Below are 14,089 nucleotides of genomic sequence, written 5' to 3'. Positions count from 1 at the left end.
CTGGCCTCCCTCTTTATTTCTATATAATCCAAGAAAAAAAATATTTATATGAATAGTTAATAAAAAAATCAAAAGGTTGATCGTTCCATCTAATAATAACTTAGGAAACTAGATAAGTAACCAAACAGAAATCTAGAATATTAAGGAAAAAATCAAAACAAATCCTAACTGAAAATAAAACTTCATAAAACTTCAAAAAAAAAAAAAACTATTCTACTATACAATTTATCAACACAATCTTTGAGAAACCGTAAACTAAGGATCATCAGTGTTGCCTGAAAAAAAAATGACACCGGAAAATATGGTTGTCCCCGGAGTGCTCAACTCTCACTTTATCAGTTCACCGACTGCTATTCTGACCAGTTAACATCTATGGGATGTGGCTTTGACACACCGTTTCCTTTGGCTCCCCTCTCTGACTTGGAGATTTTTACTCGTCTTGCTGGGTTTCAAACTTGTAACTTGTAAGTCTATTTTTCTCTCACTAGAATGTGCCGAACACATCTATATGAATATATGATGGTGTGAAGTAGGATAGCTTTTAAAAGTTTTACTGCAACAACAAAAAGTCTGCAACAATAAGAGTACTTTATTATTACATATTATAATATAGAGTTCAAATCATATTTAAATAACTTTATTTGTTGTTAAAAATTTAACTCTTTTTGTTATATATATATATATATATATATATATATATATATATATATATATAGGGTTCGGTTATAATGTGGATGACATCTATTGTGTGGTCGTAACGATAATTCTGGACCAATAGATGAATAGAATGAATGGTCATGAGTTGAGGGTCTATGATATTAATATGAGATATCATGTATTATATAATCACATAAATTTTAGTATAAGGGTATTTTAGTCAATTAAACTATATTTAAGAAATAAAATTTCAGATTTTTAGGGGTAATTAGTTCTCTTAATTTTAAAATTCTGATTTTAATAGATAATAATTCTTTTATTTCAGGTCATTCTAACATAATATGTTTATGAGAATTTTGAAACATTCTTGAACCATAAAAGAATAAATATTCTGAAATAATACATAATTTGACGGAATGAACTTTTTTAAAATAACAAATTCTTGAACCATCAATTGAAGAATAAAACAAAAATTACACTAATTCTTAATGAATATGGGTAAGAATTGCTAAGAATTACATTTATTGTTAAAGAATGAGTAAAAAAACATCAAAATCTAACAAAAGACACTAATAACATTCTAAAAGAATATTGTTGCTGAGAATCACTTTCAATTTTGCGGTCCGTTCTTCAAGCATCTGTGAAACCAAATCCAATTGTAGTTTAGAACCCAATAATACATTAGCAAATGAAAAATAAAAACCTAAAGTGTTTTGTACAAATCTGAAGGCATGTGAAGTGCACTAAAATCCATAGCCAAGAATTATAGAAAATGCACAAATTAGTGATGAAATATCATGATTCCATTCCGACAGAATTGAAATTCGTGATTCCATTCCAACAGAACTGGATTCAATTCTGGCAGAATGACCCCTCGCCAATGTTATATATCAATGCAAAATGAAAATTTAGAATGTTAAACAAACAAAAAAATGAATGTAACATGTAAGAAAGTAAAAGAAATATAAAAGAAATGGAAACAACCCATTAATTTAAATTGTTTTTAACAAATCTTCAAGACAATTGATATATTATCCAATAGTAATTAGTAATTAGTTTTTCAAAACTCATCAATAGTGTTGAAAAAAAAATCAAATTTATAAAGGTGGAACAACAACTAAAAAGCTTTGAATTTCCTGTATGTTCTTTTGGATTTAATTTGGACCTAAATTATTAATTTACTGGGAAAAATAAACCATGATGATACACCCTTCAAAAAAAAGGTCATTCTCATTCATGAATTCTTTCAAGCAAACACATGCAATCAATCTACCCATGCCGATACACTTTCTGCAACACAAAAATAAGATCTAAATCAACTTTTAACAAAAAAAACCCCACCAAAATTAATGCACAAAGAGACCAAATCATAAACACAAGGATTACGCTGAATAAATAATATAAATTCAACAAAATAAGACATTCACATGAACCTAAAAACATGATGACAATTGAATTGGTTTAAGCCTCTTACACAATTAAGAATTGCAAAGAATAAAAGTCTCACCGTGTTGCAAATTGATTTAAAAAACAAAAAGTTACAGACATTAAAATTCAAAACTCAGAATCGATACATGTCACATATTCCAATATTCTAATTTCCAAATGTTTATGTAAAACTTCCAAACATACAAAATCAAATTCCTTTATTGATCAATCGAATCCATAAAACTGCAGACTCCATGAATTAAACCCTAACAATTTTATTTAACATTTAAACGATTCAAACTTTTCCAATAAAATTAATACCATATGGTGTATTGATTCAAATTTAAATGTATAACAAACAACGAGGATAGTTGAATTGATACTTTACCCGATTGAAAGAAAACCTAGTCTGAATGACCATTTAATTGTCATGTTTTTTGTGTTCTTTTTTTGGCGCCGCTCCAACCTACTTGTTGTCGTAGATATCGGGGTGAAGAAGATGATAGTCAGTCAGTGGCAGGTGGAGGAGAAGCAGTGAACGACCCGACTAGTGTTATGAAGGATGTGACAGAGACAATGACAAAATGGAGTTGTCGGTTGTGATAGTCCGATGGGGAACTCTGGCCACCATGGTCGTTGTACCTCACGATCTTCATCTACTCTTAATCTCTCTGTCGATCCTGTCTACCATATATACATCATCAACACATCTTTGTGTTTCTTAATTTTTGCCTCTTTTCCCCAATTTTATTTCACCAGCACAATACAACGAGTTTGTGTTTAGGGTGTCTGATTGTTTAGATAAATAGGAGGACAAAACTAGGGTTACAGAAGAATTAGCACGATTATAAGAGATTATTTTTGGTAGTTATTTTATCTTCAGATTAAATTACCAAATTACCCTTAATTAATTAATTAATTATTACTGAATTCTTATTGGTTCCTATGTCCGCACAATAATTGTGTATCCACATATGAACCTAGCTCTCTCTCTCTCTATATATATATATATATATATATATATATTCTAATTTCTTTATGTTAGTTAATTTTCTTATTTGTTAATTATCATTAAAATATAGTTTGTTATAACCTTTTTAAAATAATTTTAGGAAAATATAAATAATTAGTTATTTATCAAAATACAATTATAAAATTTTAATTTATTTTTTTTATTCGTTAAATTTAGTTAATTATGTTAAGTAGTTTATATCAAAATATAATAAATCAAGTAACTTCCTAAGAGAAACCGACGATTGTTTTAGATGCGAATACCTATACGTTCGATGTTTCTATTACCGAAAACCGATACCAATAACTTCGTAGCATACTGAATTCGTATACATGGTTTTGTTTTGAATTTGTGGTTACGACCTCTCCAATTTTAGAGCCCGTGTTCCGCCCCTGGATGGCGAGAGAGATCGAATCAGGAAGTGAATATGTTGTTTTTTTACAGGGTAGGAATTTGAACAGATCGGCATCTGGTATCACTTTTGGTGATGGAGATGGTTTTCAGCAAGGACCAAGGAGGATGAGAGATTGAAGGTGGGTGACAAATTTGAGAGAAATGTATCTTTATGTGTGTATCTTGGTTCCATTTTAAACCACTGAACTTTCTCTATTTCTTTTTCGATCCATGTCATTGTGTATTTACATTTTATTTGTTTGTGTTTTTGTGTATCTAGATTTGTGTGTGCCAGCATCTGGATCTCTATTTGTGTTAGAGTGTTAATTTAGACATTAGTTGCACAAGAAAGATAGATAGCTTCATCGATTTTAGTTGCAGGTGTGTGTGTGTATGTGTGTATGTATGTGTGTGTGTGTGAGAGAGAGAGAGGTATGTGGGCCCCTATTTTTATTTTATATATACAAATACTTATAGGAAAAAAAATGGAAAAAAATATAATAAGGACAATTTAGTCTTTTTAGTTTACCGAAGGACCAAAATTACAAGCAAATTATCTCAAAAGGACCACCAATCCAAAAAAACCGTGTTTTGAATTAAAACCCCAAAAAAAATGCATACCAGAATTATATTTTTGCAATTTTGTCAATATAATAACATAAACCAAATTTATCAATACACTACTGGTTATAATTTTTTTCCAATAACAAAGATTATATAATTTATATTTATACATTTTTATCATTATTCAATTTGGGCCAGGTATGTTCGGCCCATATTAGTGAAAAACCCTTCAAATCGGGTTAACCTCGGGGAAACAAGCAACAAAGACAAGGGTAAAAAGGAAACTTCGGGGTCTCAAAACTCAAAAGGGGATGATTGCTCGGAGAAAATGGAGGCTCCGGCGAGAGAGACGGGATGTTTCAAAAGGGTGGTTGCCCCTCTCTTGCCACTACATGATCCTGAATCGGATTATGTTGAGCCGATGATTTCATCCCCCATTATCATCAACAATCAACAGCCCTTGAAGTTGAAGAACAGATAGAATATCAGTCGAAACCTTCAACCGGAGACCTGAATCTTTGATCTTTCTTTCCCTTTTTCGTTCTACAACTATTTGTTTCAATATTTATATCTTTAGAGTAAAAAAAAAAAGGCAACCGATGAAATCAAAGAACTGTTCCGAAGGGGGTTTGAAATTAATCTACATATATAATTACAATATTGGTCCTTGTGGTATGCTGATCTTTTGCTACTCATTTCCATTGATATGCATGTCGAGGCTATGATGATATTGTTCTGCATCTAACTTCTCCGAGCATCGGTTTCCGGCGATGGGTGAAACTCGGCCCGTAACTTGGCGGGGCAGCACAAATGGTGTTGCAGCCATGGCGGTGTTTGATCCCCATTCTCCGATTCCAAACCTGCAGATCTGAGCCTTTTATCCAAATTTACACTTTTTTCGAGATAATATCTTAATTTTGTGATGTAAACAACTCCACTCAGATAAGATGAGGCAATTTCAGAAGATGGTTTTTAAGGGTGGTTGCCCTCTGTTGAAATCGAAGTTCAATTTTGACTATTTTAGTCAAACATTGTTCATCGAAGCCGATGATTCTTGATAGAAATCAACAGCCCTTAAGAGAATCTCGAATAGCAACCTTTTTCCATTTTCCTTTTCATTTATGCTCTTTGTTTTGAAAACCGGTTTCTGCACCTCTAAACTGTAGTTTTTTGGTGGGTATGAACTATGAAGAGGCTGTGATGATGAATTTCTATGAGTCTGAGTGGATTTGAGCAAAGTTAGAGATTATCCGCATCTTGGCGTGGCAACTCCGGTGAGTTTGCAGCCATGGCGGATTTATCCTCTTTGCTCGATTGTTTACAGATCTGAGCCTCATAATATTATCCGTATTTGATTGTTTTGTTTTTTAATCAAATCATCATATTTTGCACGATGATTTTTTTTTTAGTATAAGCCAACTTTTAAATAACTATATATAGTATGAACATTGTTTTGAAATCGACTTTTTTATGTTACACTTTTGTGATATATAAAATTTGTTAAATAGACACGTTATGACCATCATAGTGGGTTACTAAACACTTTTGTGATATATAAAATTTGTTAAATTGACTTTTGTGATATATAAAATTTGTTAAATTTATGTAATATTCTAACTTCCTTTTCAATGCGACATTAAAGACTGGTACTTGTATTTCCTAAAACCATAAAAGTTAGAAAAGGATCACCACAAATGTTCATAACCTTGGTAAATAATAAAACAAAATCAAAATGAGGTTTTCAAAGTTTAAAAAGATAGAAAAGGCATACGGTTTGACATACTTAGAGTAAAAGAGGTACCTTAATGAGCCTAAAATTGTTTTTACTACCGGTTTGACATACTTAAGTGATGTAAACAAAATGTTATTCGTTTCTCAATTGTATATTGTATGGTCAAATGTAAATTATTTTAATTTTCAACTTTTTAAGGATTTTGTTTACACTATTGTTTTTTATTAGTTTTTTTTTAAAATTTTATTTTTGTTAGATATTAAAATACAACTTTATAGCGTGGCATATGAGTTGATGTTTAGCATGGAGGATCGTGTACTAAACCTACATAACGGTTGTGTAATAGACCCACGTAGAACAAACTTGCAAACGAGCCAAGCTACTCGGGATCGGCTCGTTAAAAACTCGACTCAAAATTGATTTTAAACTAGTCCGAGCTTAATATTCAACCCAGTTAGTAAAGGAGCTCGAGCTCGAGCCTGTGTCACTAAACTTGATTAGGCTTGTGAGCCTAAACGAGCTTATATATAATATAATTTTTTATTATTATTATTATTATTATTATTATTAGAGAGAGAGAGAGAGGTAGGTTCAAATGTTTCTCACATCTATTGTGTGCAAGAATGCACCAATAAGAATTTAGTATTAATTATATGTATATTGAATGTTATCCATACTTATAATTAATATTTATGGAAACTAATTAAATTCGTCATTAATGTCAATAATAATATTCTTTCAGAATAAATTAATATCTAGAAGAATGATAGTGTATTCCAGTAGAATGATAGTGTATTCTAGTAGAATACACTCTCGTTCTTCATATTCCATACAACTTTATTGTATTTTAAGTGAGTGAGTACTGAAACAAAATACGAACTCATATATAAAAACCTAAATGCGAATTTATTCTTAAAAAATGTTATTGCTGACATTAACGACGGATTTAATTAGTTTCCATAAAAAGATAATTAAAATTATTGATATCATTTAATATACATATAATTATAGAAATCATTTAATATCTATATTTATTTAATTAAATAATTATTTAATTTACTAAATTCCTATTGGTGCATTCTAGCACACTATATATAAAAAACAAAATAACCAAGTCCTATATATATATATATATATATATATATATATATATATATATATATATATATATATATATATATAGGTTTTATGGAAAACAAAAAATTCTAAAAATCAAAAAATGCATAAAAATAATACTTAGAGATCACAAAACTTTTTTTTTGAATTTTTTTATAAAAAATCGCAGTTTTTTCTTAAAATTCGTTGGAAAAAAAATAAAAAATCAATTTTTTTTTTTATATAAAAAAAAATTTTCTAAATTTTTTTCAGCGAATTTGTATATAAAGCTGCGATTTTTTATAAAAAAAATTTCAAAAAAAAGTTTTGTGATCTCTAAGTATTTTATATATGCATTTTTATGATTTTTAGGGTTTTTTTTTTCCAAATAACCCTTCCCTATATATATATATATATATATATATATATATATATATATATATATATATATATATATATATATATATATATATTTGGTGAATTAGGGATTTAGAGTATTAGTAAACGACTTTCTTAATGAGCTCCAACCGAGCTTAAACTTATTTAGACACATTAGACAAAAAAAAAAATGAGCATTATATAATTTTTAAGAGTGCAAGCCGACCCTACTTGTGAAACTCCAGAGTTAAAAGCTTTGGTTTGCACTTTGGTCTAAAGATTTGGTGAGAAATTCAAAGAAGTCGATTGTTGATGCCATTGATGATATATTATACTATGGAGGTTGAAGAGGCATTAACGAAAAAAAATTGCTACAAATATTCAGATGGTCCATATTTTTGAATGTTTTTACATTAGTTTTTAACAAGCGGACACTAAAAAATGGTTAATGTTTTTAATGTTTTTGTATTGGTACCGGGCATTTTTGACTCTGGTTATATTAAGAATCTATTTATATTTATTTGGACTGTTTTTATTCTATTGGACCGAGCTATTGGGCTAGTTGGGATAAGTTATATTTAGTCATCCAAATGAAAGACTAAATTAAGAGTGAGCATTTATACGAATCCATTCTTAGACATGGGTCCGGTTTGACACAAATTTGTTGACTTTGGATCGAACCTGTTGAAGCTTATCAGGACTGGGTCTAGGTCCGGGTTTTCCGGATTTTGTACTCGTTGGAACAGTATAACTTTAGGTGCATACGGTATAACTTGTCTAATCTTTCCAAATAGGTCATAAATAAATTATCTATTTTATTCTCAACCTCTTGGACCATTTAACGTGCTTTTATGTCTATGGGCGAGGTGGTCAATGACGATTCCATGTACCTGATCATTTTTTTTAAATGCATGTAACAAAAAGTGATTTGGTGGTGCGATAAAGCAAAACTGCAAAGTACATAAAATCATTCATCTTGATGCAGTCGAAACAATCTCTGTTTTTGTCTTGAATTTTTCTAAGAACGTCATCATATCCCTTATCATTTCGAAATCCGAATTTTCCGGTACTATAACAAGATCCCTTTCTATGATTTCTCAGTTAAAAATACATAAAATCAAAATGTGATAGCTTATTTTATTTCCTTATTTTTATTAGTTTATTTTAGTATTTCTAGCTCTTTTTATTAATATTGCATTGTATGTTCTTTATTTTCTTTATCATGGATCGTGTCGGGTACTTTCTATTTTGCATGAGAAATTTTGTAAGGTTTTGGAGCTCATTGCGATTGCGGTTTGAATGGAGTTGGGCTTTGTGGCTTTCGAAGCATTATTGGGCTTTGCGGATCCATTAAAGAAGATTTGGGCTTAAAAAGCTAAAGACTTGGATGAAGTGGGCTTGTGAAGATGGGTCATGGATTGTTATTTTGGGCTTGGAGCATCCATATTTGAAGCTAAAAGATGATTGGTTAATTTGAATCATATGGAATATGGAGGGGACCAAGGGAATCTTTGGGTAGTAGAATGGTTAGTGGAGGAAAAATGAGCCAATAGCATTCCAGCAATAGTTGCGCGGGTGGATTCTCACTTACGCGGGTACCCGCGCAACTGCCCAGTTTTGGGCATTTTGGTCATTTGGCTTGACATTTACCTTGGGGGTTGGATCTTTCAGTAACACTTCGATTTTACACCATTAGAGACCAGAGGAGACGATTTTTGGAGCTTGGATACACATTCTTCTTATCTTCCAAAGTAATTGTTAGTTTCTTAATGCAATTAGACTTTTGTGATTGTTATTCTATTGCCATGAGTGGCTAAATTCTCTATTTTGGTTAACTTTGGCTAAAACCTTTGAATGTTTGTGGGTTTTTGAAAGATTCATGTTTATTTATCATTTATCTTATGTTTATGATTCTAGTTCATATTTCTTATGCTTGTTTAATACTTTGATCATGAGCTTGGTACTTGAATGAGCAATTGTTGGTTTATTTCTTTGGTTTAGCATTGAATCATTGAATTTACTTAGAACAAGAGCTTTATGATGGTAGAAATCATCTCTAACTTATGAATCATAGCTCCTTTATGGATGTGTAAGCATTGAGATCCTCTAGGAATTAGAGATTCCTTCATTCTTAAGGCTAATCAACTTCTTGGGTTCAATTGCTTCAATTGGATCTTTGATTTTGATTGAGAAGGTGTGTTGTTGGCTTCCCCAACCTCCATACTACCTATGAGGAATCTTGGCATATCATGCTTTATGATTGCTATAACCAATTTGCGATGAATGATAAACTTCATGTTGAATCCTAATGATAAACATACAAATGTTCATTGTGTTGAATTGCCTTGGTTAACCATATCTCTCCAATATTTGAGCATCTCATCATTTTGCTTAATTGCAAGCTTTTTAGTTATTCAAGTCTTTTAGTTTTCAAGCAATCACAACACCCCCCTTTTAGTTTAATTGCAGTTAGTTAGTTTATTTCCACTAGTTCTATTGGATTGCATTGATGATTGAATACAACCATTTCCCCGAGGATCGATACCCATTTTTACCATTATATTACGTTTTACTTGCAAACAAAGGGGGTAATTTGCTTGGTGGACTTGACATCCCACCAAGTTTTGGCGTCGTTGTCGGGGAATTGGTTATTGTTATTTGATTGTTTATGCCTAGGTCTACAAGAACCGGTGAACTACTCTACAATCCGGAAATTGAAAAAGAAGCAAAAAGGTTGAAAAAGTTAGCCAAACAAGCAAAGCAACAGAAACTCATTCAAGTTTCTTCCTCTTCTCCACTAATCAACATAGAAGATCAAGTTCATACTTCAATTGATACCGACACCGAACCGAGTTCTCCAATTGTTGGTCATTCCTTTGAAGACATTCCGTTTGAAAACTACATAGCCATGAATCACACTCCACCTCACAATCCCAACCCAAACCCAAACAATCAAGATGCCAATACCCCACCCCAACAACCAAGACAACAACACCAAGAACCTCTCATAGATATGCCACCTTGGAATCAACCCCCCATCAACCAAATCAACCCAATTATCAACAACCACAACAGCAAAACCAAAACTTCCATCAAAACAACCAACCTCAAAACAATGCTTTTCAAGTTCAACAACCACAAGCACATCAACCAAATCAACCTCATTACCTACAACCTCTAATGTACCAACAACCAATGTACCCCCAACAACAACCTCCCTACAACCAATACCCTAACTACCAACCTTATCCACCATAAATGTACAATCACCAACAATACCCATACCCACCTTACCAACAACCTCCCAATTACATGCAACAATATCCCAATAACCTCAATCCACCTAACCCCCCTCAAGAGTTGACACTTAGACAAATGATGAAGACGGATGTTACTCACACACCCATTGGTATTGTTTATCCCGCAAACCGTCGAGGGATTGAATTGAAGTCAAGTTTCATACATCAACTCACCAAGTTCCATGGTTTGGATAGCGAAGATCCTCAAAGGCATTTGAAGTCCTTTCATATGATATGTGTTAGAATGTTGCCCGAACATGTCACATTGGATGATTTCAAGCTAACCGCCTTCCCGATCACCTTGGAAGATAAAGCTAGAGAGTGGTTTTTCAACTTACCACCGGGATTTATTCACACATGGGAAGAGTTACTCAAAGCCTTCAATAGCAAGTTCTATCCCACCTCCCGAATATCAAGTCAAAGAAGTGACATTTTGGGGATTCGTCAAGGGGATAATAAGACTTTTCATGATTTTTGGGAGCGATTCAATAACTTGTGTACAAATTGTCCTCAACACAACATGCCTGAACAATTACTTCTTCAACAATTTTATGAGGGTATGAATGAAAAAGATCGAAGGATGATTGATGCTTCAAGTAGTGGTGACATATTCACCAAGACCCCTCACGAGATATGATTACTTTTTGGTACCATTTCTCAAAATCAAAGAAACTTTAGGACTCGAAATGGAATGAATAGAAATTCTCCACAAGTGGTTGGTGAAGTTAGCAACACCCAACACTTGGAATCAAAGCTCTTGGATTTAACTAACGTGTTAAGTCAAATGGTGGTGGGAAGTGGTCAACAATTGATGGTGTGTGGTATTTGTGCAATGACGGGGCATTATACGGATAAGTGCCCCACAATAGGTAGTGAACCGGAGGATGTTAATGCAATGGGAGGATATCAAGGTCAACCAAGTGTTGGGTTTTGAGCAAACTAACACTCCTAAGGTGTTCATGCAACCCTAGAAACCTTGGATCTATGTTTGACTAAAATACATGCAAAATGATTTTCCAAGGTTCATAACCTATCTAGCATACATGGGGTACTTTTAAACATAAAAGATACTAGAAGAATTACATACCTTTTGTTAGTGAGTTGATTCCTTGGGAGTTTGAGAGCCAAGCACCAATAATGTGAATGCCTCAAATGGAAATCACAAATCACCACAAACTTGGAAAACTTATGAGAGAGCACTCTAATACTCTAGAAATCGGCCACACCTTATGCACACACACATAGTGTCTTTTCAAGCACCATAAGCCTCTTTATATAGTGTAGATGATTAGGGTTATGAACCATGCAAACCCTAATAACCCATGTCTTTTCCTATTCCAAGGATCCATGGGTTAAAAGCTCCATGGATCATCCATGGACTCCCATTTAAGCTTAGCCCATTTCCTAATGAGTGTTAGCCCACACTATATAAGTACAATAGCCCATTATTTAATTAGTCACCTTATGATCACTAAATTAATTCATAATTAATTTAAGATCAATACTAATTAAATAATACAATTTCATATTAATATATTATAACTTATAATATATTAGTAGGCCGCAAATATACTCTTCTCATAATGTTATCCATATAAATAGTTCGGGTGAAGTGCAACCCAAATGGACCATGCCGGGTCGGGTCAAGTATATACCAAATAAGTTATGGACTTAGACACCTTATCCAACACTAAGACCCATGGGATTTCAAAACATATACAACTCAAATTGGAGGAATAATCCAAACAACCCATACCCACCAAATGTTATGACGAGACCTCAATATCCACAATATCCTTCCCAAACACCTCCATATCCACAAACATCTTATACCCCTCCAAATTACCAACAACCTCAACTACAAGGTCAATCAAGTGGTAACCATCAAATGAGTCTTCAAGAACTCGTTACTTCTCTTGCTCAAAGCCAAACCCAATTTCAACAAGAGACCAAGAACACCTTCTCCAACATTCAAGCACAAATTAGAGACTTGGCCACCGCTCTCAACAAGATAGAACAAAGGGGTAAACTTCCATCTCAAACCGAGAAGAATCCAAATGTGAGTGCAATAACCTTGAAAAGTGGGAAAACACTTGGAGAAAGCAACCCCAAAAGATTTTCAAGAGAAGAAGATGATGAGGTTATTGTTGTTGAACTTTCAAGGGTGGTCGTTCCTCCAAAGGAACCGGTTGTGACAAATATTAAGCAACCCGAATCTTCCAACAAGACCATCAAGCCATTGGTCATACCACCACCCTTCCCTTCCCGGTTAGCCGTTTCAAAGAAAAACGAGGAAGAAAATGAATTCTTTGAAACTTTATGCAAGGTCCAAATCAACATTCCACTATTGAATGATATTAAGCAAATTCCAAATTATGAAAAATTTCTCAAGGATTTGTGCACCAAGAAGAGGAAATTCAAGGAAAATGAAAAGATTCAAGTCAATGCAAACGTGTATGCGGTTATCCAAAAGAAGTTACCTCCCAAATGCAAGGATCCAAGAATATTTACTATCCCTTGTACCATTGGTGATTTGCATGTCGAAAGTGTCATGTTAGATCTTGGAGCCTCGATCAATGTGATGCCATACTCGGTTTTTCAGTCTCTCAATGTTGGACCTTTGGAAGAAACCGGAGTAATCATTCAATTAGCAGACAAGTCAAGTGTGTCTCTAAGAGGAGTGTTGGAGGATGTGTTAGTACAAGTTAATCACCTTGTTTTTCCTGCGGATTTTTATGTCACTGATCTTGAAGAGAAGACCCCTTCCAAATCATCTATGATCCTTGGAAGACCTTTCATGAATACCGCTCACATGCTCAATGATATCCATAAAGGAAAAATTACTATGGATTTTGACGGAGAGATCATTCACTTCAACATCTTTGAAGCAATGAGGTACCCTAACAACATTTCTCCATTGTACCGGGTTGATGTGATTGAGCCAATAAACGGGATAAGCCCTAATGTATGCACACACAAGATTCTTATGGAAGATTATTGCAAGCCTAGGAGAGAGGCTCAAAGAATATTGAATCCTCCAATGATGGAAGTGGTCAAGAAGAAGATAATCAAAAGGTTTAAAAGGTGCAAAGAGAAGAAACAGACATTTCATGACAAGCACATAACCCAAAAACACTTTATTCCGGGTCAAAAATTTCTTCTTTATCATTCACGCTTGAAGTTATTCCCAAGAAAATTACGATCTCGATGGCACAGACCTTTCATTGTTTTAAAAGTGTTTGATCATGGTGCGGTTGAAATCAAGAGTTTGGAAACAAATCAAATCTTCAAAGTGAATGGGAATTGTTTGAAACCATTTTATGAAAGCTTCTACATGGGAGAATTCGACAACGTAACATTGGAAACTCCGATTTACGAAGGTTGAAGGAAGCGGGGCTATGTCTTGGCAAAGACGTTAAATAAATGCATTGTAAATAAATAATCTTCGCTTGAAGTTTTGGTGTTTCTAGGCTTGAAGTTGGTCAAAAATAAGCATCTTGAAGTTTAGCAATGATCTTGGTAAAGTATGCA

The sequence above is a fragment of the Lactuca virosa genome, chromosome 7 (genome assembly GCF_052849685.1).
Source record: "Lactuca virosa cultivar CGN04683 chromosome 7, Lactuca_virosa_CGN04683_v6, whole genome shotgun sequence".
Lineage (NCBI taxonomy): Eukaryota > Viridiplantae > Streptophyta > Magnoliopsida > Asterales > Asteraceae > Lactuca > Lactuca virosa.
The sequence above is the reverse complement of the archived record's forward strand: the minus strand, read 5'-3'. Positions refer to the sequence as shown.